This window comes from Neltuma alba, unplaced genomic scaffold (assembly GCF_004799145.2).
Source record: "Neltuma alba isolate B1F8T4 unplaced genomic scaffold, ASM479914v2 tig00013018_pilon, whole genome shotgun sequence".
Taxonomy (NCBI): domain Eukaryota; kingdom Viridiplantae; phylum Streptophyta; class Magnoliopsida; order Fabales; family Fabaceae; genus Neltuma; species Neltuma alba.
The window spans coordinates 117,409-132,693 of NW_021637365.1; the positions used below are offsets into that span (position 1 = coordinate 117,409).

Genomic DNA, 15,285 nt, shown 5'->3' on the forward strand with positions numbered 1-15,285 from the left:
TGGAAAAAATACTATGGAATGTTAAATGAATAATAACCCAATTTATTATGAAAAGAAATTAAAATAGAGTTCCAGCATAAAAATTAACTTTTAATATTGAGGATAAAAGGAAGAGAAAGTTAAAATAGAAATTTCTTTTTCTCAAAAAAAAAAAAGGACAAACAAAGCTCCCATGTGTTAATGCTTCCGCGCCTTGCGAGTTTGATTTAAAAAGAAAGAATTACAATCGGATTCCAAAAAGAATTTAATTATTCTGAAGTTTATTGACAATTCAAAAATATGTAATGACAAGTCGTAGTAGAGTAGGGAATAATAATATGTTCATGCTGATCACTTACTTATTGGGATTTCTTAGTAACTAAATTTCTTCCTTGAGATTTCATCATAATTCTCCCTTTAAAAAATTGAAAAAATATGGTTATAAAATTTTGATGAAAATAAAATGTAAAATAAAATAGCAAAGAACAAAAAACCGGACCTGATACTGAATCGGCTGAGATAGTGATTCAAGGGTCAATTGGTTGGACCGGGGTCAACTCAGAGTCAAACAGATCATATTAAAATAATATAACTTAATTGAAATAACAAAATATAACAACATTAATAATCACTAATGACAAAATACAAGAAAATATAACAATAATTTGATTGTAACAATGTCAAAGTACAAAAACATTGAGAATTTTGATCTCTATGATTCATCAATAATTAAAATTAAAAATTATTATACCAAAATCATCATAAGATCCATTTTTATCCTAAAAGTTGTCATCGAGAGGTTGTGAGTATCCGAAAGTTTTATTTGGAATAATGTTACCTCAAAGTTACCAAAGCGCAGTAATGTCTAACTGTTATTCAAAGTTAACTTTGATAGTTAAAGCCATGTGATACTCCTGCATGGCACTCAATATGACAGCTTACCATCCAACTCATGCCTGAGTTCTGACTACCTCATCTTTCTTTTCCTTTGACCATCTTCCTCCCCTGTTTTCGTTGAAGAACAAAGAAAGAAAACAAAATAAAAATATTAGAAAAAATTGCAATTAGGCCCTATCCAAAAAAATTAAATACAAAAAATCTCTTAAAATCATGAAATTATTCTGAAGTCCCAATGGACCTTATTGCAATGAATTTTATTTGTTTAATTACCAAATTACTCTTCTTTTTTTAGTTTACATTGATAACTGAAAGAGCAGTCGTTGAGAACTTAAAGTGTAATAATTGATAATTATTGCGGCAGATATTGACAACTCATACATTATATTTTGTGATATGTTAAGAAAATATATTGTCAATACGCATATTGAGGGACATATGGGAGTGCGCATGGCTTTAACGGTAAAAGTTAGCTTTTAATGACGCTGAGGGTGATATTGCTCCATTTTGGTAACTTTTAGAGTGATATTGCTTTAAATAAAATTTTCTGATACTCATAGTTCCTCAGTAACAATTTTCAAGATAAATTTTATAATAATTGAGATATTAGGAGCTAAATAAAAAAACTAAGACTAATAACAATATAATTATTCAAACTAGTTCATTACTGATTCACATCAGTTTTTACCGATTGAACAACCAAACCGAACCATTGGCAAATTCACCAGTTTTTCAGTTAAATCGACTAGTTCAGTCCAATTGCTTTCTTGTAAAATAATAATAATTAATTAAAAAACTTTCAATTTTACTTCTTTAATTTTTTAAATTGACCTTATTCAAATTATTCCACCCCTCTTTTTCTTTCGTATCAAAAACAGACCCTAAATAAAGAGGGTCGCATAAAGGTAGAGGAGGGGCAAATATTGGGAAGGCAAATGGAGAGAAACCGGTTCTGGGATAATTGTATTTGATTAAAAAAAAAAATGAGGCGAGGAATCAATTTTTGTCTTTGGTGCTTCCTCTCCAAAATTGGGTCGCTTGGGAAGGAAAATAATTTTACAAGCTTGACTAAATTACTTATAATATTTGTTCAATATTTCAGTTTTGCCCTTCTGGCCAAGGTCTTTATTTTTTCTTATTCTCCACAGCCACTCTTCTTCCCCAAGTCATCACAGTTCGCTCTTCATTTTTTTTGGCCATCCAGCCGCTCCTGCTCTATCGATATGTCTTTTTTTTTTTTGGCCGGATAATCGATATATAGAGAGATATATGTATGCAAACACACATACACATTATATTAATATATTAGGTACTAATATATATTTTATAATTATAAAATTAACGAGATATGAGGTTAAAATTAGGTTAGCCTCACCATGGCTAGGATAACCGTATCTTTATTTAACTTAAATCTCATTTATTATATATTAATATATATATTAAATATGGCATCTACCACCAAAGATGGATATAATATTGGAAGAATCCCATTAAATCCAACCGAAATACCTAAATTCATATTTAGGCCTGTACTTTTAGCAAATTTCTAATCAGGCTATGAGACCTAATTAGGGATTTCTAAATGTTGTTAAATAACCAGAATGCCCTTCTTCAATTAAAAAGAAAATTTGATTAATATACCTCTCCCAAGTAATACCTCATCTCTTATGATTTTTTTTAGACCAAAAAACATATAAGTAATTTTACAATGTTTGAAATTTGTATATATAACTTACACTATTAAAAATATTTTAATAAAACATGTTAATTACAAATATAAGTAAAATTATAAATATAAGTAAAGTTTAAATAAATTTTTTTATTTTCAGTTTTTATAATTTACGTTAGTTTTTATTTATTTAAACAATGTTGGATCCAACTGAAAACGTAAATGATTACAATTTAATATTAAATTTTTATTATAATTAAAATATTTTAAAATTTTAAAATAAATATTTACGACCTGAAAAAATATTTATTTAAGATTACTTATATTATAATTTGAAATGTTTTATGAAAATATTTTGAAGATTTTAGTTATATTACAAAATTTCAAACACTAAAAAATTATTTATATTTTTTTGCTAAATATTAATAATAAGAGATGATGAACCACTTTAGAGGGATAAATAATTAATTTTCATTTTTAACTAAAGAGGGGCATTATAGTTATTTAACAATATTCAGTAATTCTTAATTAGGTCTTATGTCCTGATTAAGAATTTGTTAAAAGTGTAGGCCTCAATTTAAATTTAAGTATTTCAGCAGGATTTAGTTAGGATTTTCCCTATAATATTTATACTATGAGAAAAATATCTGATTCAAAATTATGTATATCATATATACATTAATTTTCATAAATATTTTTAATAGGATTTTATCATTTTGTTTCATTTAAGATATGCCTTATTCCACATGAGATCTTCCGAAGAGATCATATTTCAGAATAAATCTTATAAAAATTCAGGATCCTAAATTAAACATTATATAAATATTATTTCACCATAAATAATGTTATATTCTTCTAATTCAAATTAGAACATCTTTTAGGTCTTTCTCATTTCAAAAATAAGAAACTTCTAAAAAATCAATGAGGACGTTTTATATTCATTGAATTTGAACACTTTCTATATTCAACGAATTTTTGGATCTGAGGCGCCATCGGATGTGCTTCAATTTTTCGTAAACGGGCAATACAAGTTTTTTGGGTAAAAACTGAAATTATTATGATAAGTAGGCTGAAAAAATAGATCATTCACCTCTATTCAATGAGAAACAAAGATGTTAATTATATTGGGTTGAAATCGCCACTGCTTAGTTTGTAATTCTAACCATCGTTTAGTTTTCAAATAATTACTTTTGCCGAGTACAATGCTATTATGTATTACTTCCCATCCTTAATATAAGAACTAGTGTACTAATTTGAGTAGATTAAAAAAATTTGTTAAGTTAGTTATTTGTAATAAATAGGTGTTGTCTTTTCTAAAATATCTTTACTAATCAAGTGTATTGATTAGAACTATCATTATTGGAAAGACTGTATTAAAATATACTCCTCCGGTCCTTAATATAAGACCCATTTAACTAATTTGATTAGATTAAGGAAGTTAGGTAAGTTAGTTAATTATAAGAAAAGTGACACATTTTTCCTAAAACACCATAATCATCTTTCTTAATACCTCCTCTCACTTTTCTACTTGATTATGGTTGAGAGAGTATCCATAAGGGTAATTTAGAGAAAATTGATAAATATGATAAATGAGTCTTATATTTAGGACCAAAACCAATTCAAGAATTGGATCCTATATTAAGAACCGGAGGAGTATATATATAAATACGAGAGACAAAATATATTGAATTTTTATATTTAGAATCAAAATAAAAGTCAAATGGGTTCTTATGTTAAGCACCAGAATTGGTATTATAAATTGCAATTGCCGTATTAATTTTGGGAAGGTTAATATGATGCACGGATAGCACATGATAGTTCTCAAAATAAATGGCCGCAATACGCACATTATTCAGTAGAAAGAATTTAAGGTTATTTGCTGGCAAAAATGAATAAAAACTTTAAATTTAGATTATTCAAATTTAATTAACTCGATTCAACTACTCATATTTTCTAAAAAAATTACCTATTTTATTAAAGTAACATTTCAAGAATTTTTTTTGAGAAATTTAATTTAATTTTTTAAAAATAAATATACTTATTTTGGTGTCAATGACATAACTATCTTGTTTGATTTAGGTGGTTTAATTATAAAATGTATTTTCAAAAATTAATATGGACTGCTTCATGAGTATGGAAGTGTAGTTCTCAACTTTTGCAAAAATTATTGGACCATGATAAGTGGTGTTTTCTTTATTCATATTATTATTCATATAACCACACGAGTTTCAATCACCAACAGCAACAGGAAGTTTGAATTATACAACAGCAGATATGAATTATTCTTCTGAGAAGAAGTGGCCCAACATGCAAATGAGCATCCAGTACATATCCTTGAAGCAAATTTTATTTATTTATTTATTTTCTAGTAAACTCGAAGCAAATTTTGGCCTTGGCTTTTTTCAATCAATTTACTCCAATATTTTTTCAGCAATGGGAAAGGAGGGGGCTATGTCAACAGGCACCTGCAAAATCCACAAGAGAGGCTATTAGAGGAACTGTTGTAATCTACAAGTCATAAGCAGCATATATATATATTTTAATAATTTACTATTTAATTTATAAACCTGGTGAACAATTGGCATAAGAAAAACTCAAGAAAAAAAAATTCCCCCTGGTCTTAAATATAGAAATTAGTTCAGAAGGTTGTTTTTACTTTAAAGACAAAGTCTCAGTCTATTTTTTCTTTCCTGAATTATAATTTTTTTCCGATACTATCATTATTATTACATGTATTGAAAAGAGACCTATATTAATAGAGTAGTTTCTATTTTCTAATAAAATAATTAAATAGGAATTTTAGAAAACCAACACATTTTTTTTTTTTTGACAAACAGCTAGCTTTAACTAATAACAAATTCTTATATTTACCTGGACATGCTCCAACTTGTCCAGAGCGAGTTTGAGTGGCTCTGAGATGATGCCATATTTCTGGAGAAGCAAGCCTGCAGCCTCTTTGTCACCTTTGGCTTGTATGGTCAGTATCTCTCTGCTCAGACTTTCAACTGCATCTTCAACCTTTGAAACAAGAACAACATCATTGTTCATTATTTTATGGGTCAGACAAATTACGGAGAATTTGAGCCACTCATATATATACCTTAGAATAATCAACTGAAAATGTTCCATCAGCATGCCAGATAAATGCCCCTCTCTCATATAGCCAATTGAACTGCAATGCCTGTCCTTTTCTGACAAACACAAAAATCAAGTGTAATGGCACTGTGATTCTCTGCTAGAAGATAATAATGCATGAGAAATGCAAAAAGTTCGCATATAACTTGCTTACCCATGAGCTTCCTCTAAGCCAAAACGCACTGAGCGGAAGCATCCAGCCAGAAAAGAAACATACATGGACTTCAATAAGGTCTCAGAAAGCAAGCCCTGGTACACGCCATGAATTAGCATTAGTTTGAAATCCAGGACAAATTTCTCTGTGAAGAAAATTTATAGATTGATATCACTCTGTTAGCGAATTCTAGTTGAAGTGATTATTATTAAAAGGGAATTGTATAGAAGATATTGGCACATGGATTCTGTGGCAATTATAATTAACAACTGACCTTGTGGATTAGGAACCTCAGTGCCCACAGACCAACTATATCAGCTTTTGCTTCTTCCATAGCAGAGTGAAATTCTTGCAATTCCTGCATCAGAAGGGAAGAAAATTTAAGTCAAAACTGAATGAAATGTTGCACAGAATTGTAACTTTCTTTATTAATATACTTCAATTATTGAAAAATTATTAGTGATTTTCGAACTTCTATTTCCTCTGTCTCCCCTCTAATCTTGCTGATGAAATGTGAAAACTTGCTGCATAAGTAAACTTATCACATCCTATCATACTGTTTTTGATAGTTTCTTTCCAGTAAAAGCCACCATTAAGTTCACTGTTGAACAAAAAATTGATAGGGGTGGGTGTCGTGTATGTTAGGCGAGAACTATCCATCCTGTGTTTCTATCTCTATCTTTACAATATCATGTTGCTGAAACAGAGAAAATCCAGATCCATTTTATGAAGTATAAACATCTACTAATTGCACGATTAGCATAAGCATTAAGCTTAAAGCCTTGAGCGACGGAATTTTCTGCAGTAGTACTCAAAATTGACATAATGCCCTCGAATAATATGAATGATGCAACTGACCAATCTCACTGTAGACTTCTGACCATTTGGAAGTGTTATGGAATGAGGTCCAATCCCATGGCAGCATTCATGGCAAATTGTATGGGTAAAGAATGATTCAAAATCCACAAGTTCTTGTTGTTCCTTTGCAACACATACTTTAGCAATGGGCAGAAGAATATGCTTAAACCTGATTATAACAAGCAGCAAGTTAAGAGATTCATTTATATTTGTTCTTCGAACAGAATAAGCATTCAAAGTAAGAGTTTTTACTTAGCCTCTTGAACATTCTTAAGCATGACCATTGATGTTCCTCTATCTTTTACTATCCGCTCATCATTTGGTAGATTGTAAGCAACAATCTGTGGTCCCTTGACATCCTGACACAGAATTCACCAATAAGAAGTCCCAATTTAATAGCCTTATTGAGTTATAGAGAGAATGATATGTGAGAATATTCTAATAATATCTTTACAAACCTCTAACGTAATATATTAAGAAACTTAATAACTCAGAAACCTTTGTTAATTAGCACCATGAGAAAATGATGGATATTATTATATTATTCTTGTTAATGACTTACCCCAGCATTATATATAAGCTGGATGATACGGATAGGTGCAGCATTTACATTTTCGGATTTGTATACATTGTCCAGTGGGAGATTTTGCTCCAAAACCTTCAGCAGAAGAATTTTTAACATGTTAAAAAGCTCATAACTTTAAGGGGGGAAACATAAAATGAAGTCTTATCTGATAAGAAATGTTTGGGGCACAGTACTTGCAAATTATCACCAAAGAGTTTTAGTTGAGCTGAAGCTTTCTCATCCCGGACTCCAATAAATGCTTCAAAAGTAGCCTTCAAAAAGTCATAGGTTAGAAGATACTCATTTTTAGATTTGGCTTTAGACATTGAAGCATAGCAAGCTGTGAGGATTCCTGGCACTTCATTAATAAAAAATAATCTCAGGTGGAGCATTAGGGATAATAATATATGATATAAGGGCATCTTAATCAAATACAGTTACATTTTGTTATAACGTAGACTATTCAATAGCTTTCTTTATTTATGTGTAAAACTCTGAAGTGACAATAATTTTGAATCCTTTATATAGCTATGCGACCAGGCTTTGAAACTTCGTCTATCTGTCACAATACCTCAATCATACTCTAAGGTTTACCTTATATCCAAAAAGTTTATCTGTATAAGTCTCATATGGCCCAATAGTAATATCCAACTTCGAGTCCTGTGCCAGCAAAGGGGGGAAAAAATGGTTCAACAATTCTATTATCTTGAAAATTTCACAGAAGTAAATCACATAGCAGTAAAAAACCATAAAGAACTTAATTGTGTATAAGTTATTGAAATACTGTGAAGCTTTTTAATTTCTAGTTGTTCCCTCAAGTAAAATGGGTATTCTTATCAGAGTCATAATTAAAACAATGACAAGTAGGGAAGACACAGGAAACAAATTGAAACAAAAAAGAAGAAAAAAAGAAGGAAAGGAAAGGAAAGGAAAGCATAATTAAAACTTGAAGTTAGATTAAAGAAAATGACTAACCAACTCCATCCAGGCTAGATCAGAGTCATAATAATCATTTGAAAGGAAAGCGTCAGCCTTGCTATGTAGAAATCTCTTCAAACTACATTTGAAAAGAAAAGAGTTAGGCAGCAATATTTTTATGTGAAACAATATTCTGCATAAGAATACCTAATGACAGACGAATAATGAGAATTAGATTTAAGCACACCTTGGTGAACTGGTAAGATCCCCAGCTTTATGTAATAATTCTGCTGCTTTGGCGAGAAGAGATTTGTACTCTTGAGAATAAGGGACTACATAAAGATCACTGGTAGCACCCATTTTGTTATCTGATATATCAGAATCCAAATAAAACTCACTGTGCCTTTTGATAACAGTGAAAAATCCTGTTGCTTCTTTCTGTTGTTCCTGTTCTACGCTGTTCTTCCATGCTTCAAATTCCTACAAGACATATCCTTATTGTTTTCCATGTTCAATATAATTTTTGTTATTAGTTTATGAATGAGTCCTCTAGATTGAATTTCTTGTGGCCACTAGTCTTAAGGATTTAATATAATGTCTTTTACTCTTTTAGCATGGTATACAAGTTTGGGATGGCTTTTCAGATTCCCCCAAACTTTATTTGGTCCAAAAATCTAGTTCAGAACCAAACTATAGGTGTGTTTGGGATCACGGTGGTGACTCCCAAACTGACTTTCCACTGCAAAAAGCTAAAAAATACTCCTCCGGTCCTTATTATAAGACCCAATTTGACTTTTATTTGGTCCTAATTATAGGACCCAATCCATTTTGTCTCTTATATTTATGCATTTTTTTCCAAGATAATCCTCTAATAATGATAGTTTTAGCCAATATACTAATTAGCAAGGATATTTTAGGAATGACACACTTATTTATTATAAATAACCAACTTAACTTACTTCCTTAATCTCCTCAAATAAGTCTTGGGTCTTATAAAGGACCGGATATAACTTCAAGCTTAAAATACATGTTTGGATAGGTATTAGGAATAAATGGGTTTATGCTCTAAAAGTAACTTTTTTTCAAAGTTCCATTTTGTTGCTTTTGCCTTCTCCACCAAAAGTCAGCCAAAAAAGTAGGGTCCACATGAGATAAGTGAGCAAATGCTTTTACTTTTTTGTTAGAGAGAGAATGCTGAGTTCTTTTATTTTTCTCTAGCCTTGAGTCCATTTTTAAGAGTAATGAAATCATTTTTTTTTGTTGAATAATGAAATCAGTTTTTTGGTTGAATAATGAAATCATTTTAAAAAATAAATCTATTATTCTTTATTATTCATTATCATTTTATAAAATTTAAGGAAAATTGAGAAAAAATTTCTATTAAAATTTAATTGGTAAGAAGTATTTGATAAATTTTCATATACTGAGTGCAAATTTTATACATATAAAGTACCTGTATTCTGATTTAGATCCTTATTACCAATTATATTTTCAATAGGAGGACCTATTGCCCAATTTTTCCTAAAATTTAAATATATTATTTTAATTTTAATTATTCTCAATAGTAACTATTTTTATTTTTTTATAATTATAATTTTAATTGTTCTCTAAAAAGTATCACACAAACATATGATATAAATATGTATTATTTAATAAAGTTCATGCCTTTTTTAATTATTTTACATCTAAACTTACTTTTTTTATTAACCATTCAAACAAATTTCAACTTGTTAAACTGAGTTTTGCTCCAAAAAATCAATTGAAGTGATGAGTGTTAACATTTGATGCTTGCAAATCAAATTGTTTGTGCAGCATATTTATTGGTATTACTATTAGATATTAGGAGTGGTACCGTCTTGTCCATGTCTGGAGGGTAAAATTTGCACCAGCTGGCTTCACAACAGGAAACGCTGCTCTGTATTCCAAGCCCTTCCACCCTTTAACTGCCCCTGTTGCCCTTGGAAGCAACTTTATTGCTGAATCTGCTGTTGTCAAAAATGCCTTGTCTTCATCAAGGCTTGACCTATATCAACAGAGATTAATTTATAGTTAAAAGACTAAACCGTCCCTCATTCTTAAATTAAGACGTAATCCAAAGAAGAGCACTTTTGACTTTTTCACTTCGATTCCTTAGTGTACACATTAGCTTTCCGACTAAGCATTGAAAACAACTTTTCCTTTCTCATAGTAAGTAGTAACTTTTCCTCATATCAAATAGGGCCTAAATTAATCCATATCTATCTATATGGGTGTAAAAAGATTATTTACCATCTATTACCTCCGGTTTTAATTATAAAATCTTGTTTATAGTATACAAACGATGTCTTGTAATTAAAATCGGGGGTAGTAATAATAGAATAAACTGCCATGACTTACCATGGGGTCTTGTTAATCTGATAATAGGACCATTTCAGCTTATCTAACTCTGATCTATCAGAATGCTTCTTCAACCAATCTCTTAGAATTGGATTACTGTGCCAAGCCTGATTTACACAAATGCACAACTTTTAGTAATTAATGGAGTTAGAACAATCTTTAAGGGTAGTTAGTTAAGGGAGTTAGAGACTACGTTAGATCGTTATATTAGTTAAGCTAACTGATTTATTATGTATACAAACACATTCATCTATGGCATATAACATAGTATTTCCTGAATTCACAATCTAACTTTATAATGCATAAAAAGTTGCTTTGGTCTTTACTATAAAAACTTCCTACAGATATACGTTAAATCCCAAGTATAAGATCCACTTTATAATACAAATTCTATGATATAACATTTTGTTTGGAGTATTAATATTTTTTTTTTTACCTAATGTCAATAACAAACTATAAAACTTCTTAACAAACCAACCAAATCCCTCTAATTAACAATTTTTATTGAGAGTAATTTTGATAGAGTATTTTACAAAAATAACTAATTTTAACTAACTTTATTAACTGATATAAAGTGGCTAATTTGTACTTATATATGCACAGAAACTGAGCATCATGAATATGCTGTTACAAATTTTATATACTGTTATTATGGAATGTTTAAACAACCTGGAGATAAAAGACTTCATTCATAATAGCTGCAGCCTTGACAATAAAAACCAGAGCCTCTCTGTCTGATTCAGTAAGCACTGATAACTACAAGACATAAAAATGAAACATAATTAATTCCTGATTTTTGTAGGAATTCCCGATTTCAAATTTAGTAATGCAAGAATTCCTAATTTAGAATTTAATAATTTTCAAGTTCTTTTTATGGGATTTTTCCTGTCTAAGATAATAATTAAAAGGAACAAAAAAGGTTCAACAACCTCAGCATTGAGGGAAATAGGAGCATAGCGTTTTAGTTGTTTTTGTAGAGTCAAACTGCGAGCCACAGTATTCTCCCTGTACCTTCATCACCATATTCACAACATCAATGTTAAGAAAACATAAGAATTAAGAATAAACTTATGAACCAGAAAACAAAAGGCAACGTTTGAAGAGAGATATAACATTATATACCTCGTTTCAAAAGTATTAAAAAGTTGACCGTACTGTCCCTCAACATCATAAGGCACATAATCTGAATCTTTCTTGGTCAGTAGCTTTTTGTACTGTTCGAAACACATATATTTGACCCCTGAAACTTCTGTTTTCTGCCATTTCAATAAATAAAAATACAAAAATCCCTTGCATCAGATCTTGCAAGACCTTGTTTTAGTTGGATTCTCAGGAATTCCAATTCTCCCATAATCTTGATTCCATTCCCACTTTTTTGCTGTAAGAATCCTGATTCTATGGAAATCCTGATTCTCTCCAAAGATATGATTCATTCTGATTGCCACTTGCTGGAATCACACCATTTAATTTCCACTAATACCCCTCTTCTAAGGAACTGTAATGGGAAGTTTCTTTTCTTGAGCACATTTTGGTCTTTTTGATTTTATTTAATCAATATCAAATATATAAAATTTAATTTTATTTCTATCATTCTTCTTTGTATCATTAAAAAAAATTGTGGTTTCATTTCCTCCCACTCTACTCCATTCCATTCTCATTCTTTTTGTGCCTTAAAAATATATATGCTTACATTCTGATATGTCTATTTTCATACTCCCTCCCGTTCTTTTTTATCATATACAAACAGCTAAGCTATGTAGATTAAAAAAAGTTAGTTAAAATTTGTTAAAGCAGTAAACATATTAAAAAAATGCATGCATCTAATTTTTCAAAAACCTGGGGGTAAGTGGGAGAGAGGGAGAATTAGCAAACAAAAAATTAATACAGAAAATAATTAATGGGAATATGATAAAACTAAAAAGGGATACTAAAAATTTTAAATAAGTTATTAGTGTCTCTTATAAAACATTTCATTTCTAAAAAACAACTTTTGCGTATGGAATAGAAGGGGAATAATATAAAAGCATATTACCTGAAGAGTAAATGCCTCCAAGGGTATTGGATCAATCGTTGTGACAAGATATACATCATTTATGACACTGAAACTCGAATTAAACTAAGTATCATTAGGGCAATTCCAAATCATTTGTAGTTTAGTTTAGAGGAAAATATTAATGGGAAAAATAGTCAATACACAAGTGCTCCTATAAATAGATAAAGAAGGAAGTGTTTTAAATTACTGACCCATCTTGACGGAAAACAAATAGTAGTTCGAATGCATCATTTGGAAGGGTTACGCCTAACTTCTCTTTGACCTCCTTCCTGAAAAAATTAAAATCATCATCATAAAAAAGACAAACTAATTAGATCATTATTAAGCAAAATGTATACTAATTAGATCATCAATTAAATAATGTGGAAAAAATAATACTCTTTCATTCCTCAACGTAAGAAATACTTAATTAATTTGAATAAATTAAAAAACCTAAATAAATTATTTAATTATAGTAAATGTAACATGGTCTTTCTAGAATATTCATATATAATATTAGATCATGCTCCTCTGGTCCTATTTATAGGACAGAGAGAAAATATATTTTTTAGTCCTATTTATAAGGCACTAAGAGAAATTTTTTGTATAGATGTACAATTTTACCCTTCATTTATTATTATGTTGACTTTGTTTGCATGAGGTATAATGTATATTAAATAGGGGTAAAGTTAAAAAATCATAAAATTTTAAATAAAAGTTAATAAAATTTAATTTTTTTAGTCTGTTTGAATATGTTCAAAGGAGTATATTACTACCCCAAATCTTTACTATAAAAGTTTGATAACCAATTTAGGGATCTTAAAAAAATTAGTTAAATTATTTATTTATTATAAATGATGCAAATCTTATTAAAATATTCTTATTAATTATGTAAATTAAAACTATTTTTTTATAATAAAATCTCTTAACATATGTAATCAGTAAAAATATTTTGAGAAGAATTATAAATTTAGAAAATAAAATAAACTGAGATTTTATATTTAAGACCAAAATAAATATATTATGTAGCTCTTATGCTAGATAGATTAGTTTAAAATGATAACAAATATAACAGATAAAATAAATTAAAAAACTAAAATTATTTTTTCAACTAGCTTCTACGTTTAAAATCAGAAAAATATGATAGAAGAAAGATAGAGGCATCGATCTAGAATTGCGGACCGAGCGGTGAAGAGGGAGGAAGAAGAAGCAGAAAGGGTGGCAGAAGCGGGGAGATCCCACAAGCCAACACGACGTCGTTGCAGGAGCACTTGCTTTTGGCTCTCTGCAAAAATCCACACATGAAGAACTCCTCGGCAGTCGGCCATTGCTTATCTCTCTCTTCTCGTTCCTTAGTGAGTGTGCCACTCCCACCTTCCACGCATCGCCTTATAACGTGCTACTGATTCTATTTATAAGGCAAAAAAGTTTTTGTTAATAATATTTATAAGTTATTTTATTGAATTTTTAATATAAATATACTTCTCTGGTCTTATTTACAGGATCAATTTTTTTGGTAACAGGATAGAGAGAGAAAATTTTGATATGAATATATAATTTTATCCTTTATTTAATATTTTGTTGACTTTATTCTAATAAGGTATTACTTCGGTCCTTTATAAGACCTAGTTGACTAATTTGAGGGATTAAGGAAGTAAGTTAAGTTATTTGTAACATATAAGTGTTGTCATAAATATCCTTGCTAATTAAGTATGTTGGTTAGAACTTCATTATTAAAGACTATCTTGAAAAAATATAAATATGAGAGAAATGGATTGGGGTCTTATATTAGGACCAATAAAATCAAACGGGGTCTATATTAAGGACCGGAGGTAGTATAATGTATATAAAATAAAAATAAAGTTAAAAGTTGTTAAATTTTAATAAAAGTTAATTAACTTGAAGATCTTAGCCTATATGAAATATGTTAGAGGCGACTTATCAATAAGACCAAAGGAATACTATTTTGTTCTCTATTTATTTATTAATAAGATCAGAAGAGTAATTTTTTTTTGGAAAAATGTATATATAATAGGAATAAAGTTAAAAATTATTATATTTAATGAAGATTAATATAATTTAAATTTCCTTAATAATGTAAAATATACTGAAAATATCTTATAAATAGACCACGTAAGACTAGTATGTTTATTAACAATTAAAATGTGCAAAGCACTCTTTTAATATATATATATATATATATATATGTTTTTTCCCCCTTTAGATGAAATTTTCTGAATAAAGAGTCGTAACTAAGAATTTTAGTTGCAAACTGTGATGAAAATTAAATTTAAAATTTAAATATCTTCTTTACAATTGATAGTTCTAAATTTTTTATTTTCTGAATGGCTATTTGCAACTTATTTTCTTCAAAATTTTATTGAAAATCATTAAATTGATATAATTGTTATTTTTTTTGTTTTTGTTTTTTCTTTTTTAATGGAGAAAAGAGCCGGAGCTCCGAGCTAAGAGGTCCACATTCCAGAGGATTTATTGCACAGTAGTAGAACCGTCAACAACAACATCATCATCACCATCTATATCAATAAATCAGTTTATTCATGGAATGTATAAGAAAAAAGTGGCTTGTTAGTATGTATAGTGATGCGATGATAATGGTAATGACGTCATAAATATTTATTATTCTTTTTTTTACCGGATATTTATTTATTATTCTAATATGTACTCCTATAATCTTATTT

General features: G+C 29.2%; 1 pseudogene; it reads right to left on the bottom strand.

Moving 5' to 3' along the window:
* Positions 1-4,956: 4,956 nt before the first annotated feature.
* Positions 4,957-13,911, bottom strand: LOC114733590 (nudix hydrolase 3-like; annotated as a pseudogene).
* Between the last annotated feature and the right edge of the window lie 1,374 nt (positions 13,912-15,285).